The following is a 12,171-nucleotide window of genomic DNA, read 5'->3' as shown; positions in this document are numbered from 1 at the left end:
AGAGGTAGAATGGGGTAAATTATCTCACATAAAACAGACAAGAAAAGGCTTTTACAGTGGAGGGGAAATGGGGGAAGGTGAGAAGGAATGAGTGAATCTTATCCTCATTGGATTTGGCTTAAAGAGGGAATAACATACACACTCAATTGGGCATGGAAATCTGTCTTACCCTACAGGAAAATGGGGGGGGGGCAGGGGACAAGAGAACAGGGGAATGATAGAGGGTAGGGCAGATTGGGGGAGGGGGTAATCAGAAATCAACACTTCTGAGGAGGGACAGGGTCAAAAGAGAGACTAGAATAAATGGGGGGTGGGATAGGATGAAGTGAAATATACTTAGTTTTTCACAACATGAATACTATGGAAGTGTTTTGCATGACTATACATGTATAACCTGCATGGAGTTGCTTGCCTTCTTAATGAGGGTGGGTGGGGAGGAAGGAAGGGAGAAGATTTGGAACCCAAAATTTTAAAAACAAAAGTTAAAAAAAATTGTTTTCACATGTAACTGGGAAATAAGAAATACAAGAAATGGGGTATAGAAATCTATCCTGCCCTACAGGAAAATAGAAAGGGAAGAGGGGTGAGATAGAAGGGAGGGCAGATTAGGAGAAAGGGTATACAGAATGCATGCCATCTTGGGGTGGCGGGAGGGATGAAATGGTGAGAAAATTTGGAATTCAAAATTTTGTGGAAGTGAATGTTGAAAACTAAAAATAAATAACAATTTCAAGGGTTAAAAAAATTTTTAAATTAAATTAGAATAATAATAGCAGCTACCACACAGGATTAGATAACCTATATGTATAAAATTCAAACCTTAAAGTACTATATAAATGTCAGTCAGCAGAAACATTGAGTGCTATACCTAGAGTCGGGAAGATTCTAACTCAGTTAAGAAAGACTATCTTGAGAACCTTTGTGGAAAGACTGGCTGGTGTAGACAGGTTAAAAAACACTGGATTCAGAATCAGAGGACCCAAATTTGAATCCTGTTTTTGCTAATTACTAAACCATGTAACTCTAGGCAAGTCATACAATGGACCCCTATGGACCTCAGGTTACTTATCTGTAAAATGATAAAGATAGGCTAAATGACCTCTAAGGTCACTTCCATGTTTAAATCTATGATCAGATTAATCATTCACACTGTGTTATGAGCTACTCCAACATTTTTTCTCTTGGTGGTATATGCATTTTAAATCTCTCCTGAAGCAATCTGGTCTGGTTGGGCCCCTTCCTGCAGGAGGTCTGGGCAGGAGGGAAATTATAGGGGAGGAGATACATAGACAAAAACAGCTATCAAGGCTGATGAGGTAAAACATGGAAGTATTGAACGCCAAAGGCATTATTCGCATCTGTGTGGGTACTTACCCAGTCTAGTTCTGTTCGGTCCATTAGTTAATAGCCTAATCCCTCGGTTGGCTTCAGTTCACTAGATTATACTCCTTAGTATAAAACAGCATGAGCCCCAAATTTCAGGAACAATTCAGACTACCATCCTGCTAGTGTTGACCCGTGGCTAAAATTAACACGAAAGGGACCCAAGTGGCCAAGTATCGGGCTGCCACATCATAGACAGAGTAAGAAGGGACATAGAATGTCATCTAGACCAAACTTTTTATTTTACAGAGCAGGATAGAGAGGCCAAAAGATGTTAAATGACCTGTCCAAGACCACACAAGTAAGACAGAGCCAGGATCAAAAGCCCTATAAACTTAAATCCTGTAACTCCTAATCTATTTTTTTTTGCTATCAATAAATTAGAACTGGTAAGTTTTCTATGAATAGTTTATTTATCTTCCTTACATCCTGCATATGTCTGAAACAATTGCAAGACAGAAGTATCTTCCCTACTGAAAGAATCTTAGGCATCAGTGAGCAGGCAAAACAGGTATTGGGGGGATATGGGATGATCTAGTGCACCTGAAATCATTCAAAGCAGGCGACCACCTAGTCTGCCTACCTGTAAGGTCAGTCCTGCAGATCCTTTATAGTATAGTTGGGAATAGATCAGAGAAAAAATAAACAACATTGGGAAAACATTGCCACTAACTAACCACGGCCTTGTGCAAATCACATTATTAACCTTTTTGTTTCCTCATCTATAAAATGGATGTCTTCGAATGTTCCAGTCACAGGTTCATTGGGAGAATAATGTAAATAAATCCCTTTGGAAAAGTATAAAGACCTCTTTTAGCAATCCACATTTGTTCATGGAATAAAAGTAAAAGGGAACTTAGAGATAATGTTATCTGTTTGACAATGAAAGTCCTTCACAATCTAGCTTCAGCCTACCTTTCCAGGTTTGCTACACATTACACCTCTTCCTGCATTCTTTATTTTAGCCAAATTGACCTGATTGCTAGGCTTTGTGGACAACATCCAATCTCCCATCTCCATGACTTTCCAAAGACTCCAAGAGAGCCATCCCATGGGGATCACTGGCTCCCTTCCAAGCTCAACTCAAGTGGAATGGGCATATCCTGATCCCCTCGGTTGCTGGTGCCCCACTCTCTGACTTGGTACTTATTTTGTGAATATTTTGCATTTATTTATATATGTACATGTTTCTACCCAATAAAGCTCAAGGTCCCAGGGGGTAGGAACTGTTTAATTTTTGTCTCTGTGTCTCCAGTGTCAATAATGCCTACCACATGGTCAGAGGTGAATAAATGCTTTTTGATTGATTGAACAATTGATTGATTTGGTTTAACTCTTTTGTCAATATGTCTAGAAGGCATGGGATAAGAGCAAGAGCACCAGATTGAAATCAGGATAGATAGATAAAGAGATAGATAGATAGATAGATAGATAGATAGATAGATAGATAGATAGATAGATAGACAGATAGATAGATAGATAGGAGGATTGAAGGAATGGAGAATGTAATTGCTTACTACGTACCAGGCATTAAACTAAATGCCAAAGAGACCTGTGTTCAAATTCTAGTTCTGACATTTATTAGGTCATACAGCATCTAATGTCCCATCCAGCTCTTAATCTATGATCCATGACCATAGGAAAGGTTACCTAACTTACTTGAGTTTCTTGTACATGATTCTTTTTTTTTGTCAAGTCTTTATTGGGCAAGTGGAGAAGGTTGGTAGGGTCCAGCCTTATCTTTCTTGGCAGCAGCCTTTCTCATGGCAGCCAGGACATTGCTGAGCTCTTCTCTCTTCCTCTTGGCCTGGATGCGAGTTCCCACCCTTTTTTTGATGAACTTAAGGGCTCACTTATCCTTAGAGACCTTTAACAATTCTGTGGCCCACCTCTCATAAGGGGCAAATCCACACGCCTTCTGGATCATATCTCTCACAAACTTGGTATGTTTGGTCAAACACCCATGGCAGCGGCAGTGTCGAGGCTTGGAAATGTTTTTGGTAACTTTGTGGCCCTTGTTGAGGCCTACGGCCATGGGGTATCAGATGGCCATGGCTGTAGCGCGTAGGCCCAATGGCAGTCACAGCAGAAGCATACATGATTCTTGTAATGATAATACCTGCTATGCCTACCTCATAAAGCTATGAGTAGGAAATAAGTATTTCAACATTTCAAAGGTTTGTGATTTCATCATGGAGACTCCCTCTTCATGATTTCATAGAATGTCTTCCAGAGTTCTGATAACTGAAAACTTCTTCAGCCTGTGACCAACTTGGTAATGAGTTCCTCCAAACTTAGCTGAACTGGTCTTTGTATTATACAAATATAATCACTAAGCCTGAACTTGAAGCCTTTTTGTTTTTCATGTACCTATCTGACTTAGTTCTCCATCGGCCAGCCCTTTCAGATGTTGGCTCCTCTCTGTGCAACAATGAGGCTTTGGTGAAGAACGGTGATGGAGGTTGTAAGGAAAGGGCTCAAGTTATTGCTATTTTACAGAAGGGAAAATAAGGGTATGGGCAGGTAAGATGATTTGCTGAAAGTCATACTTCATGGGAGTATCAAACCAAAACTTTTTGATAGTAAGCAACAATAGTGGTTGTGCCTCAAGGCCCTGTCCTAAGCCCCCTTCTCTTCTCCCCACATTTTCTCACTTGATGACCTCATAAATTGTGATAAATTTAGGCCCTGCCTCAGGGCATATTATTCCCAGATGTCTATATCCGCCTCAGTGTCTGCCCTGAACTTCAGTCCTATATCACCAACTGCCTATTGGACATCACTGACTGGTTACCCATAGGCATCACAAACTCAACATGTACAAAATAGAATTCATTATCTTTCAGCCTTCTACCCTTCCCCTTTTCTGTTTCTATTGAATGGACCAGCATCCTTTCAGGCACTCAGCTTCAGAACCTTGTTGTCATCCTTGATTCCACTCTCTCACTCACTCCATCAATCGTTAAGTCATTTCCAACTCCACAACATTGCTTTCATACAACCCCCTCGTTCGCCTCACACAGCTACCACATTAGTTCACACCCACATAAATTCTTCTTAGGACTTTTGCAATGACTTTCTAATTGGCTTCTCTCACTCAAGTCTCTCTCCTCTCCAGCATATTCTACACATACGTAGCTGCCAAAGCAATCTTTCTAACGTGCCAGTCTGACCGTGTCACCCTGCTACTCAATAAATTCCAGTTGTTCCCTATTCCCTCCAGGATCAAACATCAAATCTAATATTCAGAATTTAAAACCCTTCACAGCCTGGATCCTTTCTACCTTTCCAACCTTATTATATATTAATCCCTTTTCATATTTACTGCAGTCCAGCAAAATTTACCTTCTTGTTTTTCCTCACAAATGGCACTTCATGTGTTAGAACCCCTTGTTTCCTTCAAAACAGTCTAAACTCCACCTACATTTTCAATATGAAGACTTTCCTGACTCTCTCCAAGGTACCAGTGCCCCTCCCCACAAAACTGCCTTGTATTTCTTTTGTTTGTTTTGTATATACTTACATATGTACATATTATCTCCATTGATCAGAAATAAGTTCCTTGAGGGCATAGTGCTTGGTTCATAACAGGAATTCAATAAGCAATTACAGATTAATAGGCTAATTGATTAGAACAGCTCTGCCAACTTCTGCCTGTTCTAGTGCTTATCCACAAAGAAATGTTTTTCACTACCCCTTTTCACTGAGACTGCACAAGAAAGAGGCAGAACTCACAAGTAATCCCCCCCAATGCCTGAACAAGTTGGGACATGTAATTATGATGGATATTATTGTGCTATAAGAAATTATGAGCTGGATGTTTTCAGAAAAACCTAGAAAGACCTATATAAACTGACGCAAAATGAAGTGAGCAGAACTGGGAGTACATTGTACACAGTGATAGCAATACTGTATGGATGATTACCTGTGAATGACTTAGCTACTCTGATCAATAAAATGATCTAAGACAATTCTGAAGGACTCGTGATAAAAAATGCTATCTGCCTCCAGAGGAAGAACTGATGAACTCTGAGTACAGATGGAAGCATATTTTTTTCTTCTTTCTTTGTTTTTCTTGCCTTTTTGCAACATGGCCCACATGGAAATATGTTTTACATGACTTTATTTGTATAATGGTTATCATATTGCTTGCCTTCTCAATGGGTAGAGGAGGGCCTAGAGGGAGGGAGAGAATTTGAAACTCAAAATGAAAAAAGAATGGTAAAAAAAACAAGTAATTTCCTCCTTAGATTGAAAACCTCTTGACATCAGCGATGATTTTGCTTTTATTTTTACAGCCCTAGTGCCTAGAAGAGTGCCTGGCACACAAGAGGAACTTGACAAATGCTGTGGTTGTTGATTGTTTGATGTTTGCCCACTCATTCATTGATTTGTCACTATGTTGGTGATCAGAGATTTCATTTTTCTACAGTATGACTATACTGGGGTAACCAAGAACTATATAAACAAGTTCCATAAATCTCTAGATTAAAAATTGAGAGGCAGCATGGTTTAGTGGATAGAAGGCTGGTCTGGGAGACAGGAAGATAAGAACAACTCTGAAACAAAGATAAACACTACTCATCATCCTCACTTAAAAAGCTACCAGCTATAAAGTAGACTGGAGTAACTCACAGCTTCCCCAACCCCCAACCTAGGGGCTTATTAGTCAATGGACCACAAAGTTTATTCTTAAAGTGTTCCACTATTCACATGATTCTAAAGCACAGTCCCCAATAGATGGAATCAGAGCTCAAGACTACTTGTGGATATGTTTACTCCTGTGCATCCCAGGTACCATGAACAGCTCCTGCCATCCTGTGAGTTCTCCCCAACATCCATAGATCTGTTTGCAGACCTTAGCAAACCAATAAATAAACCCAGCCCCAGCCCCAGAAGCCACCTCCCACTGGTGTCACTGAGTTAAATTCCTATTTAACTAAAAGAAAATGGGTATCGACCAGAGTTACTCTGATTGCAAATGTCAGGCTCTTTGAATTATTAGGGAATGGCAATGGAAAATTGATTCTATATAAAACTTCCTGTGAAAAGTTTTACAGTCTCACATTAAGGAGCAGTGTTAAGCAAATCAGAACTAATTGTCCTCAGCTGCAGCCCTAATAACCCTGTCTGCCTTCCCAGTACAATGCATATTCATTGAGTTTGAACAGGAAAGGTAAATAAAAATAAAAAATCCCCAGCCTCATTCACATGCTCTCTCTGTAAAGCTGAACCTACAGTGGTCCCCTTAGAGAATGGGGAAGGGAGCAGGCCAATTCATGCCCTTGCCTAATCAGTTTGATCTGGATCCCCAAACTTTCTGTCAAGCCCTTATAATTACAGCAAAGATGCCTCAAGCCTGAAACAATAGCTACAGAACCAAATAGTTGGAGGGGGAACTTCTAGGGCTGGGATATCAAGTAGGGAATAGAACTGCAGAATGTTGGAACTGAATAGAACCTTGGAGATCACCTAGTCTGATGCCCTTGCTCTATAGGTGAGGCAGAGGTCTAATGAAAAGAAGCAATGTGTCAATGACTATAAGCCTATTGAGTGGTATGGTGCAAAGAGCACTAGTTCTGTAGTCAAAGAACCTAGATCAAAAGTCCACCCCTGACACTCACTCCTTACATGAACTTTAGTAAATCATTTAACTTCCCTGGGCCTCAGTTTCCTCATCTGTAAAATTGATGGGTTAGATCTGATGGCCCCTGAGGTCTCTTCCAGCTCTAAATCCTATGGTCCTAATGACAGCAGACTCATAACTAGTAATTTTGGTGCCCAAGACAATTCACTTGAAATTCCATGGAAAGACTGAGAGTGGAAAGGAGGAGCAGCTGAGATGGGCCATGGAGGAGTTCGCCTGGAGTATGGCCATCACAGGGGTGGAAATATGCCATCTGATAACTGCTCATTTGAACAAATTATTCTTGCTAATGAGGTGATAAGCTCAGTTGTTTCTATACTGAAGAAGAAATGCTATCAATGTATTCTAAATTTTGGAACCCTAGGGGAAATCTCTAGTTGTCTCAACCTAGTTATATTTCTGAGTGACTGGATTTTGAACTAGAATGGACCTTAGTAGGTCTTGGATTTGGCTCATACAAACCCTTCATTTTGCAGAAGAAGAAATTAAAGCCAAAAGAGGAGAAGAAACTTAATCAGGGTCATATAGATAACAGGAGCAGCTGAGTGACACAGTGGATAGAGTGTAGGGCCTGGAATTTGGAAGACCTGAGTTCAGATCTGGCCTCAGACACTTAATAGTTGTATGACCCTGGGCAAGATCCTTAAGCCTGTTTGCCTCAGTTTCCTCATCTATGAAATGAACTGAAAAAGGAAATGGCAAGCCACTCTGGTATCTTTGCCAAGAAAATCCCAAATGGGGTCACAAAGAGTCAGACAAGACTGAAATGACTAAACAGTAATAACAATAGATAATAAGCTAATATGTGAAGCTAGGGTCTTCTGATCCCATATCCAGTGCTCTTTACTCTAGACCACACAGACTTTCTCCAAGATTTACGCAATGACTAGGCCAGCTAGCCAGCCAGTCCCTACTCTTACCAAAAGGGGAAGGGGTGAGGGGCAGGAGTAGATAATGTTTATGCTGAGTGCCTTGCAATGTTTTCCTATTCAGACCCACTGGGTCATTGATCCAGAACAAATTGCATTCCCATTGATTGTTTTGACTACTGCCAGAGTGACACAGGATTTCAAGGATTCTTTAAAGAAACAAGACTCTTTCATTGAGGTCTTTTCCAACTCTGAAATTCTATGCTTCTGACTTTCTGTTTCCCAACTGGAATATCTCCTACCCTACCAAGAAATATGAATAACTGTTTCCAATCTATCCTATCTGTAATAAGTAATTCCAGACACACCCACACATATTCAGAAAAATACAAGGCAACCTGTTGTCTTATGGCCTCGATGTAGCTCTGTCTGGGTGCAGGGAGTCAATTCAATTCAATTCAACAAATATTTATTAAGCAACTACAAATGCTCAAAGCACTGGGCTAGGCACTGAGGATAAAAAGATAATACAGGCTCTGATCTTATAGGAGTAGTCTTTGGGATTCATACGTGATAGAGTAACAGTTAGAGCACTAGACTTGGAATAAGGAAGACCTCAGTTCAAATCCTGCCTCAGACATATACAGACAGCTGTATGATCCTGGAAAAATTACTTATGTTCTCCGGGACTTGTTTTCCACGTATGTAAAATGAGAGGCTTAGACTCGACTATCTCTAACATGCCTTTTAATTCCAAATTTATGATGCTGTGATCCTAATGGGGGGAAGGCAAATACAAAAATAAGGTGATATAATAGACACTGACATAAGTTCTTGAAAGAGATCAAGGAAAAGAATTAGGAGGGAATTGGAGAGGGAGAGATCACTCCTACCTTTGGAAGTGTATAAAATGATCTTCTGGATAACATTTCTGTTCCTTGATTCTCTGATTTATTCAGCCATCAAGAATTCCATTTCCCTTTCTGATCTTAAAATGAAGACACCTGAAAGAAGATGGCTTTCCTTGATGTGTGAATTTCATCCTCTCAAGATGGCCCTTTCCTCAAAACCACAGCAAAGAAAGCAAATCACTTAATTTCTCTGGATCTCAGTTTCATCAACTTTAAAAATGGGGGAAGGAACATGAAAAGATTTTTATGACTAATGAAGGACAAAGAATGCAGAACCAGCAAAATGATAAATGCAATAACTGAAATAATACAAATGAAGACAACAGAAATAGACAAGAGAAATCAAAGCAAATCTGCTGGCCACATTGATTCCAAGTGATGGAAATTAAAAGACACTTCCTTTCTGCCAGGATGTGGCAAACCATAGGTATGGATTCTTACGTACTCAGTCAGTAGCCATCACTGTATTGGATAGTTTTATCTACTTACTACTTTTGTCTGCTTTTTCGTTTGTATGAGGGAGAGTTCTATAATAGCAAACTTAATATTGGATCACCAACCCCAATCTCTGTATCCCAGTACACATAGTCATTAGTTCAAGTGCACTCACTGGAAAAAAAAATTTGAAGATTCAAATGGATGCAAATTAAAGATACAGACTCCTTTAACTTAACACAGATTTAAAACACTAATTAATCATTCTCTGTGGTCATTTCCTTTTGCAGGGCATGAGCCTCTCCTATGGAAACCAGGATTTAGGAACTATGTTAACAGGTAGGTGACTCAGTGGGTAGAATGTTGGGTATGATTTTGCCTCCTTTTTTGTACATTTATTTGGTTGTATGTTTATTGATGGCTATTGATGGCAGAATTTAAAAAATAATAACTCATTTTATATAATATCTACTATGTGCCAGGCACTGTGCTAAGTGCTTTACAAATATTATCTCATTTGATGCTCACAACAACTCTAGGAGGTAGGTGCTATTATTATTCCCATTTTAGTATTAAGGAAACTAAGGCAAGTAGATATTAAGTGACTTGCCAAAGGTCACATAATCAGTAAGTGTCTGATGAAGGATCTGAACTCAGGTCTTCCTGACTCCAGGCTCACAACTCTACCCACTGACAATGAACTTTATCATTTTTTAAATATTTTTGCCATTCTCATAAATTTAACATATTATCATAAGAGTGTCCCATTTTGTATTTCTTTGGTTTTGGGGCAGATTGAATATGTTGGCTATGGGACTGAGGGTCACACTCATCCCTCCATTTTGAACCTCCCCATCTGGAGTTCTTTAATGCCCCTCTTAGCATACTGAACTTCACTAAGACCCCATCTTCTAATGACAGAACTCCATTCCCTTGGAGGCAACAGCCCACTTAGTTTCATCTGGGAACTTCCCAGGCACTTCCAGCTCCCCCCATTCCAGTTAGGTGCCCATAGCCCTCCTTCTATGAGGTATATAGTCCAAATACAGGAAATCATTCAAAAGATGATTAACATCTTGATCTCTACATATTCTTCCCTTAAAACATTTTGTGATTTCATAGAAAAATCATTGAATTGGGAGTAAGGAAACCAGGATTTGGGTCATAGAAAACAGAGTCCAGAATTCAGGAAGAAAGGTAGCAAGAGTAGCAAGTGACCACAACTAGTACAATCCAGTATGGAATCAGAGGCTATTTCTTCTCTCTGCTATAATATGGTATCTGTTGAATAAGTAGGGTTCTGGACCCACAAGTATTTGTTATGGGCAGACAACAGTCAAAAGGTTTCAAGTGGATCATGCCCCAATTGGGACATGAACAAAGATCCTACCAGCGTCTCATCTAAGAATGTCCAACTACTTCAACTTATAAAACCTCTGAGTCTCCCTTTTATCAAATACTTAATGTTAAGAACCATCATATCAACTTAGCACCATATCTCTAAAGCTGGAAGGACCTCAGAGACCATTTGGTCCAAACTCCTCATTTTTTCATATGAGGAAGCTAAGGTCCAAGAATTCTAAGTAACTTAGCCAAGATCACACAGATAGCAAGCATCAAAATCCCCATAGTGCAGAGATGGGCAAAAATACCTGATATTTTCTCAAGACCACTTCCAAATAATGCAAACATATTATCATTGGTTTCCTTACATCTGCCAAGAGGCAGTGTGTCAAATAATTTAGATCAGCTGAGGCACTGCAAGAAAACAAAGCAATCCGTCATCTCAGCTGTGTTATTGATTGCCAATAACAAGATACTTGCTAAGACAAATGACTCTGTTATTATACTAGTGAGGTTTTAGCTTATTTTGACTACATAAATCATATTGAACTGTTTGTTGTTTTGAGACATACAAACATATCTATAATCATTTTTGCCCCCTATTCTTGCCATCTATCTATGGTGGATATCCATATGTGGTATCCATCTACATTATTCACCTGCCCACAGTCTCTTTTTCTCTAGGCAGGGCCAGCCTATCTGTTTCATCAATTTATTACAGAATTGCATCTGTTCATGTTTCTCCTTACAAGAGCTAGCCATCAGCATAGAGATGGGGAAGAGATAGGAGGAGGACAGGAAGGTATTGGTCCAATTAGTCAAATGTTTATTTTAGACTTAGTAGGATTCACTCCAATGGATAAGTCTGATATTAATTTGTGGACTTTTGAGCAAAGGGCACTATCAGATCTGGGCTTTGTCCCTTCCTTCAAGAAGCTTTCCTTGATTTACCCCAGTTGTTAGTATCTCATTCACACCCACTAATGACTTAGCATTTTTCATTAAATATACATATATTCCATATGTATCTCTAAATATATTGTCTCCCCACTAGAATGTAAGTTCCTTGAGGGCAGTAACTTTCTCACTTTTGTACTTGTGTTCCCAATGCCAGCACAGTGCCTGGTACACAGTGCCTAACAAGTGTTTGCTAATTGGTTGATTGGGTGGTTGATGATCTTGGCTTTGCTGAATGAGATCTAGAACCATTATTTGGAATTCCTAAGTAATGAGGTGACATGGAAGCTAGCTTTGCCATCAGAGGTTGAAGTCAGAGGTTTTAGAAGAGGGAAAAATGACAATCAGTAAATACATAGCGTGGCTCATTCTCCACACATACCCCCATTCATCTATTCAATGGGAAGTTCTTTTATACCTACCATGTTCTAGACACTGTATAGAAATAAACTATTACCTGATTTAAAATGTAAATTAGTATGGGAATTTCTTTTACCTATAGGTATCACAGCCCATTTATAACTTATATTCTTAGAGAGTTGACTGCAGCTCAGAAATATTTAGTTATTTTCTCATGGTCACACAGCTAGAAACTGTTAGATTCAGTATTTGAACCCAGCTTTCC

At 39.5% G+C, this 12,171-nt stretch overlaps 1 pseudogene; it reads right to left on the bottom strand.

The window, feature by feature from the left end:
- Window positions 1-3,082: 3,082 nt before the first annotated feature.
- LOC114024657 lies at window positions 3,083-3,445 on the bottom strand (annotated as a pseudogene).
- Between the last annotated feature and the right edge of the window lie 8,726 nt (window positions 3,446-12,171).

This window comes from Vombatus ursinus, unplaced genomic scaffold, assembly GCF_900497805.2.
Source record: "Vombatus ursinus unplaced genomic scaffold, bare-nosed wombat genome assembly UNPS02014822.1, whole genome shotgun sequence".
NCBI classification, from domain to species: Eukaryota; Metazoa; Chordata; class Mammalia; order Diprotodontia; family Vombatidae; genus Vombatus; species Vombatus ursinus.
Note: the sequence above shows the minus strand (reverse complement) of the source record. Positions and strands in the feature narration are given on the sequence as shown.